The following is a 14279-nucleotide window of genomic DNA, read 5'->3' on the forward strand; positions in this document are numbered from 1 at the left end:
ATGCGTTAAATTTACTAAAGTAAAAGAAACGTGTTAACTATAATAGAATGCACCAGAATTGAATCACCACATTCTTGGATTAAAAGTGCTCTTGGAATAAAAGCAAAAATTCCCATCATGAATCACCGCTTCACTTCTTCCCATCATTAAAATAAAGATACATATAAGTGGCAGAAAGCACCGTGCAGTAATGACAAAGTTCAATGACAAATGTGATGGAGTAAAATAAAAATGCAGCAAGTGAACTAAGCATTTAAATTCAATTCATAATGGAAATGGCACTTAAAAAAAAACGTTAAACAGTAAAGGGAGGAAAATGAGTAAGCTACTTCCGTTAATGCTTTCCAATGTATATAATAGGTTTAATCATTCACTACGTCCCTATTTTCGCATGGAATCTCAATTTCGTCCCTTTCTTTCTGAAAATATCAATTGGGTCCCAATTTTATGAAAATTGCAACAAATCGATCCTTTCCGTTAAATAGTGTCAAACGGCGTTAAAAAAATTTATGAGTGGATGCTGAGATGACGAACGAACGCTCGTCCACCAGCGAATGAACGCTCGTTCACCAGCGAACGAACGCTCGTCCACCAGCGAACGAACGCTCATCGACCACCGAACGAACGGTCGTCCAGTGTGGAACGAACGGTCGTCCAGCAGTAAGAGGTCCACGAGCGTTCGTTCGCTGGTGGACGAACGTTCGTTCGCTGGTGAACGAGCGTTCGTTCGCTGGTGGACGAGCGTTCGTTCGTCATCACAGCATCCACTCATCAATTTTTTTAACGCCGTCCAGCCAATTTAACGGAAAGGATCGATTTGTTGCAATTTTCATAAAATTGGGACCCAATTGATATTTTCAGAAAGAAAGGGACGAAATTGAGATTCCATGCGAAAATAGGGACTTAGTGAATGATTAAACCTATATAATAATAAAATGATTCTTGGTTCAAGCAAAACCTATTGGATGCTAAGCTCCATTCCCCTCTGGACACCGTGCTCACTAAAACTCAACCAAAAAAAACTCTTTCTCGGTGATTCTCCCTTTCTTTCTACCGTGGCAGCTAGAACCTCCTCCCCTGCATCTCCTGGACCTCACCGTCCATCTTTCTTACATTCTTCTCCCTTCATCACCCCTACTGGAACTCTCTAAAACAAGTGGCGGCTCCTCTTTTCAGTGCAGGCCGAGACCCTCGATTTTTCTCTGCTGGGCTTCCGTGTGCGTGGACGTGGCTTCACTCTGCTAGACGTGCTTCAGTTGTTGGACCGAGTGCACCCCCTCAACGTGCACACCCATTTCCTGGACGTTGCTTCCGCGTGTGGGCCGCGGTATGCTTCACTTCCTCAATTTGCTGCCAGCACCTCCTTCACGTCGCTGGATTTGCTCTGTGCTGCCATGGGCCGTGACTCTCTCCAAGCAGCTTTCATTTTGTTGGGTGCATATACAAAGCTGGGCCGAGAACTTTCTTCAAAGCTGCTGGGTGCACCCTGCTTGTGTGAAGGCCGTGAGCCTCTTTTTCTTCCAGCACCACTTCTTAGCTTCTCCAACCAAGCCCATCTCCATGTGCACTCCATAATTTAAATCCACACCTCCTTAGTTTATTTTAAAGTATAATTGATGTGGCATTTTCTTTTGACCTCCAAATGTCCCAAATATTATCCAACAATTTCCCTACAATTAATAATGCAAATAATTAGCTCAAATAATTCAAATTAATTAAAATAAGAATTTTTGGTCAAATTAAACACAATTGGTGAAAATGGGAAAATACCGGACATTTAAGCACAATTCCCTAATTAATTCTAGCACAATAAACTAAGTGAAGTGAATAAAATATCGACTCATCATTGACAAAGTGGACGAAGTTGACGAAGTGGACGTAGTTGACGAAGTGGACGAGGTGGACGAAGTGGAGGACGTGGTAGAAGCGGAGGAAGTGCACGAAGTGGACGAAGTAGAGGAAGTGGACGAAGTGGAGGAAGTGGAGGAAGTGGAGGAAGGGGAGGAAGTAGAGGAAGTGCAGGAAGTGGACGAAGTGGACGAAATGAACGAAGTGGAGGAGGCGAAGGAAGTGGAGGAAGTAGGGGAAGTGGAGGAAGTGGAGGAAGAAGTAGACGAAGTGGACGAAGTAGAAAAAGTTGACGAATTGGACGAATTAGACGATGGGGACGAAGTTGACGAAGTGGACGAAGTTGAGGAAGTGGAGGAAGTGCATGAAGTGGACGAAGTGGAGGAAGTGGAGGAAGAAGTTGAAGAAGTGGACGAAGTTGACGAATTGGGCGAAGTACACGGAGTGGACGAAGTTGACAAAGTTGACGAAGTGGACGAAGTTGACGAAGTAGAGGAAGTGGTAGAACTGGAGGAAGTGGAGGAAGTGCACGAAGTTGACAAAGTGGACGAAGTAGAGGAAGTGGAGGAAGTGGAGGAAGTACAGGAAGTGTAGGGAGTGCAGGGAGTGGAGGGAGTGGACAAAGTTGACGAAGTGGAGTAATTGGACGAAATCGACGAATTGGACAAAGTGGACGAAGTTGACGAAGTGGACGAAGTGGACGAAGTGGAGGAAGTGGAGAATGTGGAGGAAGTGCATGAAGAAGTAGACGAAGTGGACGAAGTTGACGAAGTTGACGAAGTTGACGAAGTGGACGAAGTTGACGAAGTTGACGAATTGGACGAAGGGGACGAAGTTGACGAAGTGGACGAAGTTGACGAAGTGGACGATGTGGACGAAGTTGACGAAGTGGACGAAGTGGAGGAAGTGGAGGAAGTGGAGGAAGAAGTTGAAGAAGTGGGCGAAGTGGACAAAGTTGACGAAATGGACGAAGTAGACGGAGTGGACGAAGTAGACGGAGTGGACGAACTTGACAAAGTTGACGAAGTGGACGAGGTGGACGAAGTAGAGGAAGTGGTAGAAGCGGAGGAAGTGCACGAAGTGGTAGAAGCGGAGGAAGTGCACGAAGTGGACGAAGTAGACGAAGTAGAGGAAGTGGACGAAGTGGACGAAGTTGAGGAAGTATAGGAAGTGCGGGGAGTGGAGGGAGTGAAGGAAGTGGACGAAGTTGACGAAGTTGACGAAGTGGACGAAGTGGACGAATTGGATGAATTGGACGAATTGGACGAAGTGAAAGAAGAAAGAGAAGAAGAACAAGAAGAAGGGGAAGAACTTGAAGTAGAAGAAGTGGACAAAGTGGACGAAGTGTGCGAAGTGGACGAGGTTGACGAAGTGGACGAAGCGAACGAAGTTGACAAAGTGGAGGAAGGGAGGAAGTGGATGAAGTCGAGGAAGTGGAGGTAGTGGAGGAAGTGGACAAAGTGCACGGAGTGGACGCAGTGTATGAAGTGGACGAAGTCGATGAAATGGACGAAGTGGACGAAGTGGAGTTGCTGAAACTGCTACTGAAATTGGTGCTGGAACTGCAAGAAAGAAGTGCAGTTGGAGTCCATGCTTGTGGCCCTTTTAACACCTCATCCACTTCCTAAGATGCTACGCTCTTGGAGTAAGGAATCTGAGGTAAAACAACTGCACCAATTCGTCATAGCACCCAAAACAAACACCAAACCAGTCAACAAAAACCAGCTGCTGCACCAGAAATGAATTTTGGCAGAACAGATTTTGGGCACAAATTAGAAGGCAAACAAGTTGAATTCAATTGAATTTAAGCTTGGAATCACACGAGGGACACTAAAGGAACCTAGGAGAGGCACTATAACAGATTAAACAAGCAAGAAAAAGCAAAAACAAAGATCAAAATCAAGTGAAGTAAAACTGTTTGATAATTTTGCAAACTGTTTGATGAAAGTCCCCAATGAATTTCAGATTTTGTGATTTTCGGGTTTTGGGGTCAAAACTGGATTGCTTGGTTTTCTCTTGCTTTTTATGGATGTAGTACACTCTTTTAAGCATATCATTGCATTTGGAAACTTGAAACCAGCTTTTGCCAATCCAGAAATGAAGATTTAAAGGTTGGACAAAATCAAACAACACATAATTTGCATACTGCACCAGAAAAGTGATGTGAAAATGGTGCTTTGAGATGCAAAAATGAGTTGCAATGGTTTTATGGCAGAACTAATGGTTCAAACAACTTTATATGCTTAAATTGAAGGTGTTCAAACTGTCAAACAGCAAGGAAAAAGACCACACCCGAAACTCACTGGTCCACTTTCAAAAATTAAGCAAATTCAATGGTTGGAAACTGATTTTGCAGTGCTGGTGTAAAATTGACCAATTGAACAGTAACTACAAGTTTCAAAAGTTAAAATACACCTGCACCAATGTTGAAACTGCACTGAAACAGCCAAATGCTCCAAATCACAGGTTGAGTTGCAAATTATGCAGCATTTTGAAGCAAAAACTGGACCAGAATCAAGAAAGCAATAGAAACAAAGTTGGCTGGCACAAAAAAAGGCATAAGGAATTCCTAAATGACTAGAACTAGCTATAGAATATGAGCTAGCAGAATTTTTAAAGCCTAAAACCAAGCTAGGACAGCAAGCACGGTGCAAAATCTGATCAAAAACTGATAAAAAACTATGACCGCATTGTTTGGTGAATTTTGAAACAACTCAACAACTCATTTTGCAAATATGTGATTGATTGGAGTTACTATCACTTGAAACATGCTTAAAATAATAAAAGAAACTTGTCTCAAGTTTTAGATACAACAAAACTGGCAGAAACAGTATGCACCAAATCAATGTAGAAATGAATTCTGATGCAGAATTTGAAACCAGATTTTATGAACTCAACCACACATTTTGCTTTTCTGAGTTTAATATGAGTTTGTACACTTGTAGCAATGCTTAACAACACCAAGGAAACTTGCACAAAGCTTTAGAAGCAAGAAATCTGGTCTGAAACAGATTAAAGTACATATACCAGATTTGAAAAGATTGTGCAGAATTTTGTGAAAACTAACGCAAATGTTGGATGCTTTAGCTCATATCATCCAGGCTAGACATTGTCTCTTTGCCTTTGTGGATTGATTCATTGCTAAACGTGCATCTAATACACAGTTTGAAAATGAAAATTGAAAGCTAGAACAGAATCAAACATTTGAAACAGAAACAACACTGCACATAAGGCACATGACTGAGAAAAAACTGGAAAAGATGAATAAAGCTGGATTTGAACTCAAACAAACAAAGTGCACCGATTAAAATGATGAAGAAACACTAAGGAACAACTGAATGAACACAAACAACAAGCTCAAGTACGAATTAAGCCAAACAGAATTAAAAAAAATTGATAAAACAGTGACAGAGTTGACAGCACATGACAGAAACTAAAAATGAAGAAAAGAGCAACTTAGCTCGTTGAAGCACAGCGTGGACATGCTGGCTCTTGATACCAAATGATGGAAGCAGCTTCACTCTTCAAGAATGAGCAGCTTCTCGGACCAGAGGTGGCAGCGGATGGAAAACGCAGATGTAGTTGGAGGCGCACAGAAGGTGTTTGATGAATTGTCTGGTGCGGTTTTAGAGTGTGTAGGCAGAGGTTCTAGCTCAGACGGCCTTCCAAGAGGGAAAGAAGCTAGAGGATAAGTGTGCTAAAGTGGCACAAGGGTTGAACTCGAGATAAGAATGGCTGGATTCATTGCAGCAACATTTCTTTACATTACTCAAGTTGAGTTTACAAGTGATAAGCGCTCTTTTTATAGGCAAAAATGAGCTTGGAAGTGTGCTATGAAAGCTACATCAGCCAACAAATGATACACGTGCAAACTTCCAATGTGCAGTAGTTGTTTCCCATCCATGTGTTCCACATGTTCCTCATGAAAAAGGTGTTGACTTAAGGAAGCCACCCGGTTGCTTGTGTTCCACATTTTGCACATGTTAAATGTGTTTCTTCTTGGCTAATTGATGATGAGCAGCAGCAAAGCTTCTTGGCAGCATAGGTTTCCAAGTCTTTATAATTTGGCCTACAAAACAAGGTAAAAATATTTAGTTAAAGAAGAACAAGCTAAGACTTAGAAAGAAAAGATTAAGTCCTTTATTCAACTTCCCTTTCTTCGTCTTAGAGTAAAGTTGATACTTCTTTGGATGGGAAGTCCCTAAACGGGTTGCTATCAAGTGGAGGAAGTGGAGGAAGTGCAGGAAGTGCAGGAAGTGGAGGAAGTGGAGAAACTGGAGGGAGTGGAGGAAGTTGAGGAAGTGGAAGAAGTTGAGGAAGTGGACGAAGTGGACGAATTGGACGAAGTGGAAGAAGAAGAAGAAGAAGAAGAAGAAGTTGAAGTAGAAGAAGTGCACGAAGTGGACAAAGCTGACGTGGTTGAAGAAGTTGGCGAAGTGGAGGAAGTGGACAAAGTTGACGAAATTAACGAAGTGGACGAAGTGGACGAGGTGCACGAAGTGGACAAAGTAGACGAAGTTGACGAAGTGGACAAAGTGGACGAAGTGGAGGAAGTGGAGGAAACAGAGGAAGTGTAGGAAGTGGAAGAAGTGGAGGGAGTGGAGGAGTGGAGGAAGTGGACGAAGTGGACAAAGCTGACAAAGCTGACGAAGTGGACAAGTTGGACGAATTGGACGAATTAAACGAAGTGGACGAAGTGGAAGAAGAAGAAGTTGAAGTAGAAGGAGTGGCCAAAGTGGACGAAGTGGACAAGGTTGACGAAGTTGACAAAGTTGACGAAGATGACGAAGTAGACGAAGTGGGTGAAGTGGTCGAAGTTGACAAAGTGGAGGAAGTGGAGGATGTGAAGGAAGTGGAGGAAGAAGTGGAAGAAGTGGACGAATTCGATGAAGTGGACGAAGTTGATGAACTGGACAAAGTGGACAAAGTTGATGAACTGGACAAAGTGGGGGAAGTGGACGAAGTGGAGGAAGTGGACGGAGTTGACGGAGTGGATGAAGTGGACGAACTGGACGAAGTGGATGAAGAGGAGGAAGTGGAGGAAGTGGAGGAAGAAGTAGACAAAGTGGACGAATTGGACGAAGTGGACGAAGTTCACGAAGTTGACGAACTGGACGAAGTTGACGAAGTGGACGACGTCAACGAAGTGGACAAAGTGGAGAAAGTGGAGGACGTGGAGGAAGTGGAGGAAGTAGAGGGAGTGGAGAAAGTGGAGGAAGTGGTAGAACTGGAGGAAGTGGACGACGTGGACGAAGTGGACGAAGTCGATGAATTGGACGAATTGGACGAAGTGGATAAAGTGGAAAAAGAAGAAGAAGAAGAAGAAGAAGTTAAAGTAGAAGAAGTGGACGAAGTGGACGAAGTGGAGGAAGTGGAGAAAGTGGAGCGAGTGGAGGAAGTGGCGGAAGTGGAAAAAGTCGACCAAGTTGTCGAAGTAGAAGAATTGGACGAATTGGACGAAGGGGAAGAAGAAGAAGAACAACAACAACAACAAGAAGAAGTTGAAGTAGAAGAAGTGGAGAAAGTTGACGAAGTGGACGGAGTTTACGAAGTGGAGGAATTGGATGAAGTGAAAGAAGAAGAAGTGGACGAAGTGGATGAAGTGGACAAAGTCGACGAGGTGGACAAGGTGGGTGAAGTGGGTGAAATGGTCGAAGTGGACGAAGTGGACGAAGTTGACAAAGTTGACGAAGTTGACGAAGTGGACGACGTGGAGGAAGTGGAGGAAGTGGAGGGAGTTGATGGAAGACCATCTAAGACACACATTGGACCTCTTACTAGAGCCATGGCAAAGAGGATTCAAGAGGAAGAAGGATCACCTACCATGTTGCTTTTATGGATGGTAATTTACATTAATCCTTCTTCCCATAATTAAAAACACATTTTTCTTTGCTTTGTAGGATTAATAAAATTGGAGGGAGCAGCTGCCAGCATAGCATTTGAGCACGTGAAAAGAGAGACTTGGAGGGAGAAGCTTGTTGCCAAAGCTATCAAAATGCTCAGTCAATAACCTAGCTAGCCCAACGTTTCAGAATTTGTGCTGTCTCATGTGTGCTGGTGAGTTGGAATGAGGCATGTTTGAAGCTGAAGCAAATTGGCGCCTTTTTCTTTAATTTCATTTGCTTTTGGATTGAATTTCATTTGCTCTTAGATTGAATTTCATTTCAGATTTGAGGCTCTTATCTTCCTATAAATAGGAGACTCTTCCCCCTTTTGTAGACACTTTTGAGCTTAATGATATGCTGCAAAATTTGCTTTCCAGCTTTTGTGCTCTTAAGTCACCTTTGATTTACTACTTCTTCTCCTTTCCTCAAGCTTCCTTCCTCTGTAGGAAGGCCCTCTGAGCTGTGAGGCTTCACCCATACACCTTTCCTCCATTAACACGCCTTAAACACTACATCATTTCATCAATCCGCTGCACCATCATTCACTACTGGTTTCTTCTAGTCTGGAGCCTCTGTCTGCACGTTTCCAGCTGGGATTAGTGTCCATCAAGTGGTATCAGAGCTTAGGTCGTCCACGCACCAAGGGCTAAGCTATTCCTCCATCTTTGCACTACATTTCTACATTCTGTTATGCTTTCTGTTTCAATTTTTCCAGTTTCTGTTTTGAGTAATTTTTGTTTCTGTTTTGTGTTTTTCCAGTCATTAATTTCGTGTTTCCTATTGCAGTATTTGTGTTTCCAGTGTTCATACATGTTTGTTACTCATTTTAAACGGTGAATCATTCTTGTTTATGTCTCTTCCAGCTTTATTTTTCAATTCCAGTTATGTTTTAGTCTTGTGCATTCCATATTTGCAGTTTTAATTCTGTTTCACTTTGGTTTTCTGTTCTACTGGGTTTCATTTTGGTTTACTTGAGTTTAGAGTGTCTGAAAAGCTTTAAATCAACCAAATAAGGCAATGAGAACATGTTCTAGCCTAGAAACTAATTCTGATTTCAAATCTGCTCAAGAAATTCAAATCTGGTTTCATTTCCGTTTTGAATTCTGATGCAGAATTCTGTTTGTGGTTTTAATTCTTTAAACCTGTTTTTAGTTAATTTCCTTTGATTCTGAAGCATTGTACAACTTTTTTTGATGTTGTTGGACATGGCTAAAAGTGTAGCAAACCATTACAAGCAATGAAATGCAATTTGCATAGACTGGTTGTGCATAAACACTAGCATGTCACTGTTTCAGCTTTATTCTAGCTTTTCACCGTGCTATCATTCTTTGCTTAGTCCAGTCTGAGTTTATTCATACTAAGCACTTTAATTCTAGCTTAGTTTAGTGTAATAACATTCTCTGGAGTCATTGTGTGTGCTGTCCAGCCTTATCTCCACAAGTTTCTTAAATTTGGTGCAATTTTGGTGGGAATTTGCTGCATAAATAGGCTATAGCAAGGGCGAATTGTTGAATCTTGCTATTTCTGTGCATTTACAACATTTGAGCAAGTTTAAATTGTCATTCCAAAGTTTTTTGCACTGTTCATTTGGTCATTTTCTAGCCTATATGCAGATTTGCCTTTTTAAACCTTAAAATTGCCTTTAAAATGGAAGTGCACCAGTGAATTCACATTGCAATCTGTTTTCCAGCTATTTCAATGTTTAAACATTTTTAAAATGATGATACAAAGTTGTTTGATGCATCAATTGAACTGCTGAATCACTTCCAATCAATTTTGGGTTTAAAACCACCATTTCAATCCACTTTTTCTGCTGTAGAAATCATTTTCCAGCAACTGTTTTGGTCATTCTTGTTCAAATTCATTTCTGGATTGTAGTAAGAGCTGGTTCATTGTTTTAAATTGAAAATAAATTATCAAAATAAGTCAGAACAAGTGTTAAAACCCTGTTGAATTGTGCAATCCAGTTTCAGGCAGTTAAAAACACCAAAACAGAAAATCTAGTTTTCATTGGGGCATTTTAACAAACACTTTGGTAAAATATCAAACAGTTTGGTCTGGATGAGTTTATGATCTGCTATTTCTGTTTTTGTTGCTTTCTATTATTCCATCCCTGTCTCCATTTGATTTCCCCATTCTTGGCTTCCAAATTGTCAAACATTCAAAAATCTGGTTTGAAATTCTGGTGCAGTTTGCAAATTCTGTTTGGTGTGTTTTGAGTAGAATCTTAAGGTGTTGTGCTAACTATTGTGAGGCATCCAGAAGAATAAACCTTCACCTACTGAGGTAGCATATTAGGAAGTGAAAAGGGGGCTGAAGTGGGAAAAAACGGAGCTTTTGAGCATCTGTAACTCTATTGTTCCACCAGCTAAAAATACACCAGAAAAGCTTGAAGTCCAACCTGTTTTAGAGTGGAGGGAGTTGAGGAAGTGAAGGAAGTGGAGGAAGTGGACGAGGAGGACAAAGTGGACGAAGTTGACGAAATTGACGAAGTGGACAAAGTGAGCGAAGTGGAGGAAGTGGAGGAAATGAACGAAGTGGAGGAAGTGAAGGAAGTGGAGGAAGAAGTGGAAGAAGTGGAAGAAGTGGACGAAGTGGACAAAGTGGACAAAGTGGACGAAGTGGACGAAGTGGACGAAGTGGACGAATTGGACGAAGTGGACGAAGTGGACGAAGTGGAGGAAGTGAACGAAGTTGACAAAGTGAACGAAGTGGAGGAAGTGGAGGAAATAACAAAGTGGAGGAACTGAAGGAAGTGGAGGAATAAGTGGAAGAAGTGGACGAAGTGGACGAATTCGACGAAGTGGACGAAGTTGACGAAGTGGACAAAGTGGAGGACGCGGAGGAAGTGGAGGAATTGGAGGAAGTGGAGAAAGTGGATGAAGTTGTCGAAGTGGACCAAGTGGACGAATTGGACGAAGTGGAAGAACAACAAGAAGAAGAAGAAGAAGAAGAAGTTGAAGCAGAAGGAGTGGACGAAGTGGACAAGTTGACGAATTTGACAAAGTTGACGAAGTCGACGAAGTAGACGAAGTGGATGAAGTGGAAAAAGTGGACGTGGTTGACGAAGTGGACGAAGTAGAAGAAGTGGAGGAAATGGAGGATGTGGAGGGAGTGAAGGAAGTAGAGGAAGTGGCAAAGTTGACGAAGTGGACAAATTGCACGAATTGGACGAAGTGGAGGAAGTGGAGGAAGTGGAAGAAGTGGACGAGGTGGACGAATTGGACGAAGTGGACGAAGTGGAGGAAATGAACGAAGTGGAGGAACCAAAGGAAGTGGAGGAAGAAGTGGACGAAGTGGACGAAGTTGACGAAGTGGATGAGGTGGAGGAAGTGGAGGAAGTGGACGAAGTGGACGAAGTGGAGAAAGTGGAGGAAGTTGTTGAAGTGGACCAAGTGGACGAATTGGATGAATTGGACGAAGTGGACAAAGTGGAAGAAGAAGAAGAAGAATAAGTTGAAGTAGAAGAAGTGCAAGAAGTTGACGAAGTTGACGAAGTGGACGAGGTGGACGAGGTGGACGAGGTGGACAAAGTAGACGAAGTTGACGAAGTGGACGAAGTGGACGAAGTGGACGAAGTGGACGAAGTGGACGAAGTGGACGAAGTGGACGAAGTGGACGAAGTGGACGAAGTGGACGAAGTGGACGAAGTGGACGAAGTGGAGGAAGTGGACGAAGTGAACGAAGTTGACAAAGTGAACGAAGTGGAGGAAGTGGAGGAAGTGGAGGAAATGAACAAAGTGGAGGAACTGAAGGAAGTGGAGGAATAAGTGGAAGAAGTGGAAGAAGTGGACGAATTCGACGAAGTGGACGAAGTTGACGAAGTGGACAAAGTGGAGGACACGGAGGAAGTGGAGGAATTGGAGGAAGTGGACGAAGTGGAGAAAGTGGATGAAGTTGTCGAAGTGGACCAAGTGGACGAATTGGAGGAATTTGACGAATTGGACGAAGTGGAAGAACAAGAAGAAGAAGAAGAAGAAGAAGTTGAAGTAGAAGGAGTGGACGAAGTGGACAAGTTGACGAATTTGACAAAGTTGACGAAGTCGACGAAGTAGACGAAGTGGATGAAGTGGAAAAAGTGGACGTGGTTGACGAAGTGGATGAAGTAGAAGAAGTGGAGGAAATGGAGGATGTGGAGGGAGTGAAGGAAGTAGAGGAAGTGGCAAAGTTGACGAAGTGGACAAATTGCACGAATTGGACGAAGTGGAGGAAGTGGAGGAAGTGGAGGAAGTGGAAGAAGTGGACGAGGTGGACGAATTGGACGAAGTTGACGAAGTGGACGAAGTGGAGGAAATGAACGAAGTGGAGGAACCAAAGGAAGTGGAGGAAGAAGTGGACGAAGTGGACGAAGTTGACGAAGTGGATGAGGTGGAGGAAGTGGAGGAAGTGGAGGAAGTGGACGAAGTGGAGAAAGTGGAGGAAGTTGTCGAAGTGGACCAAGTGGACGAATTGGATGAATTGGACGAATTGGAGGAATTAGACGAAGTGGACGAAGTGGAAGAAGAAGAAGAAGAAGAAGTTGAAGTAGAAGAAGTGCAAGAAGTTGACGAAGTTGATGAAGTGGACGAGGTGGACGAGGTGGACAAAGTAGACGAAGTTGACGAAATTGACGAAGTGGACGAAGTGGACGAAGTTGACGAAGTGGACGAAGTGGACGAAGTGGACGAACTGGACGAAGTGGACGAAGTGGACGAAGTGGACGAAGTGGACGAAGTGGACGAAGTGAACGAAGTTGACAAAGTGAACGAAGTGGAGGAAGTGGAGGAAATGAACAAAGTGGAGGAACTGAAGGAAGTGGAGGAATAAGTGGAAGAAGTGGAAGAAGTGGACGAATTCGACGAAGTGGACGAAGTTGACGAAGTGGACAAAGTGGAGGACACGGAGGAAGTGGAGGAATTGGAGGAAGTGGACGAAGTGGAGAAAGTGGATGAAGTTGTCGAAGTGGACCAAGTGGACGAATTGGACGAATTTGACGAATTGGACGAAGTGGAAGAACAAGAAGAAGAAGAAGAAGAAGAAGAAGTTGAAGTAGAAGGAGTGGACGAAGTGGACAAGTTGACGAATTTGACAAAGTTGACAAAGTCGACGAAGTAGACGAAGTGGATGAAGTGGAAAAAGTGGACGTGGTTGACGAAGTGGATGAAGTAGAAGAAGTGGAGGAAATGGAGGATGTGGAGGGAGTGAAGGAAGTAGAGGAAGTGGCAAAGTTGACGAAGTGGACAAATTGCACGAATTGGACGAAGTGGAGGAAGTGGAGGAAGTGGAGGAAGTGGAAGAAGTGGACGAGGTGGACGAATTGGACGAAGTTGACGAAGTGGACGAAGTGGAGGAAATAAACGAAGTGGAGGAACCAAAGGAAGTGGAGGAAGAAGTGGACGAAGTGGACGAAGTTGACGAAGTGGATGAGGTGGAGGAAGTGGAGGAAGTGGACGAAGTGGACGAAGTGGAGAAAGTGGAGGAAGTTGTCGAAGTGGACCATGTGGACGAATTGGATGAATTGGACGAAGTGGACGAAGTGGAAGAAGAAGAAGAAGAAGAAGTTGAAGTAGAAGAAGTGCAAGAAGTTGACGAAGTTGATGAAGTGGACGAGGTGGACGAGGTAGACAAAGTAGACGAAGTTGACGAAATTGACGAAGTGGACGAAGTGGACGAAGTGGACGAAGTTGACGAAGTTGACGAAGTGGACGAAGTGGACGAAGTGGACGAAGTGGACGAAGTGGACGAAGTGGACGAAGTGGACGAAGTGGACGAAGTGGACGAAGTGAACGAAGTTGACAAAGTGAACGAAGTGGAGGAAGTGGAGGAAGTGGAGGAAATGAACAAAGTGGAGGAACTGAAGGAAGTGGAGGAATAAGTGGAAGAAGTGGACGAATTCGACGAAGTGGACGAAGTTGACGAAGTGGACAAAGTGGAGGACACGGAGGAAGTGGAGGAATTGGAGGAAGTGGACGAAGTGGAGAAAGTGGATGAAGTTGTCGAAGTGGACCAAGTGGACGAATTGGACGAATTTGACGAATTGGACGAAGTGGAAGAACAAGAAGAAGAATAAGAAGAAGAAGAAGTTGAAGTAGAAGGAGTGGACGAAGTGGACAAGTTGACGAATTTGACAAAGTTGACGAAGTCGACGAAGTAGACGAAGTGGATGAAGTGGAAAAAGTGGACGTGGTTGACGAAGTGGATGAAGTAGAAGAAGTGGAGGAAATGGAGGATGTGGAGGGAGTGAAGGAAGTAGAGGAAGTGGCAAAGTTGACGAAGTGGACAAATTGCACGAATTGGACGAAGTGGAGGAAGTGGAGGAAGTGGAGGAAGTGGAAAAAGTGGACGAGGTGGACGAATTGGACGAAGTTGACGAAGTGGCGAAGTGGAGGAAATGAACGAAGTGGAGGAACCAAAGGAAGTGGAGGAAGAAGTGGACGAAGTTGACGAAGTGGATGAGGTGGAGGAAGTGGAGGAAGTGGAGGAAGTGGACGAAGTGGAGAAAGTGGAGGAAGTTGTCGAAGTGGACCAAGTGGACGAATTGGACGAATTGGACGAAGTGGACGAAGT

At 43.5% G+C, this 14279-nt stretch overlaps 1 long non-coding RNA gene across 1 annotated transcript; it reads right to left on the bottom strand.

Annotated features, from left to right (window-relative positions):
- Positions 1 to 216: 216 nt before the first annotated feature.
- Positions 217 to 5604, bottom strand: LOC148195274 (uncharacterized). The gene is made up of 2 exons (XR_015781007.1): positions 4264 to 5604; positions 217 to 1670 (listed from the first exon to the last, which is right to left on the bottom strand). It is a non-coding gene; the product is annotated as an uncharacterized LOC148195274 (long non-coding RNA).
- Positions 5605 to 14279: the final 8675 nt, after the last annotated feature.

This window comes from Vigna umbellata, chromosome 7 (assembly GCF_029865625.1).
Source record: "Vigna umbellata cultivar VRB3 chromosome 7, Vumbellata_1.0, whole genome shotgun sequence".
Taxonomy (NCBI): Eukaryota; Viridiplantae; Streptophyta; class Magnoliopsida; order Fabales; family Fabaceae; genus Vigna; species Vigna umbellata.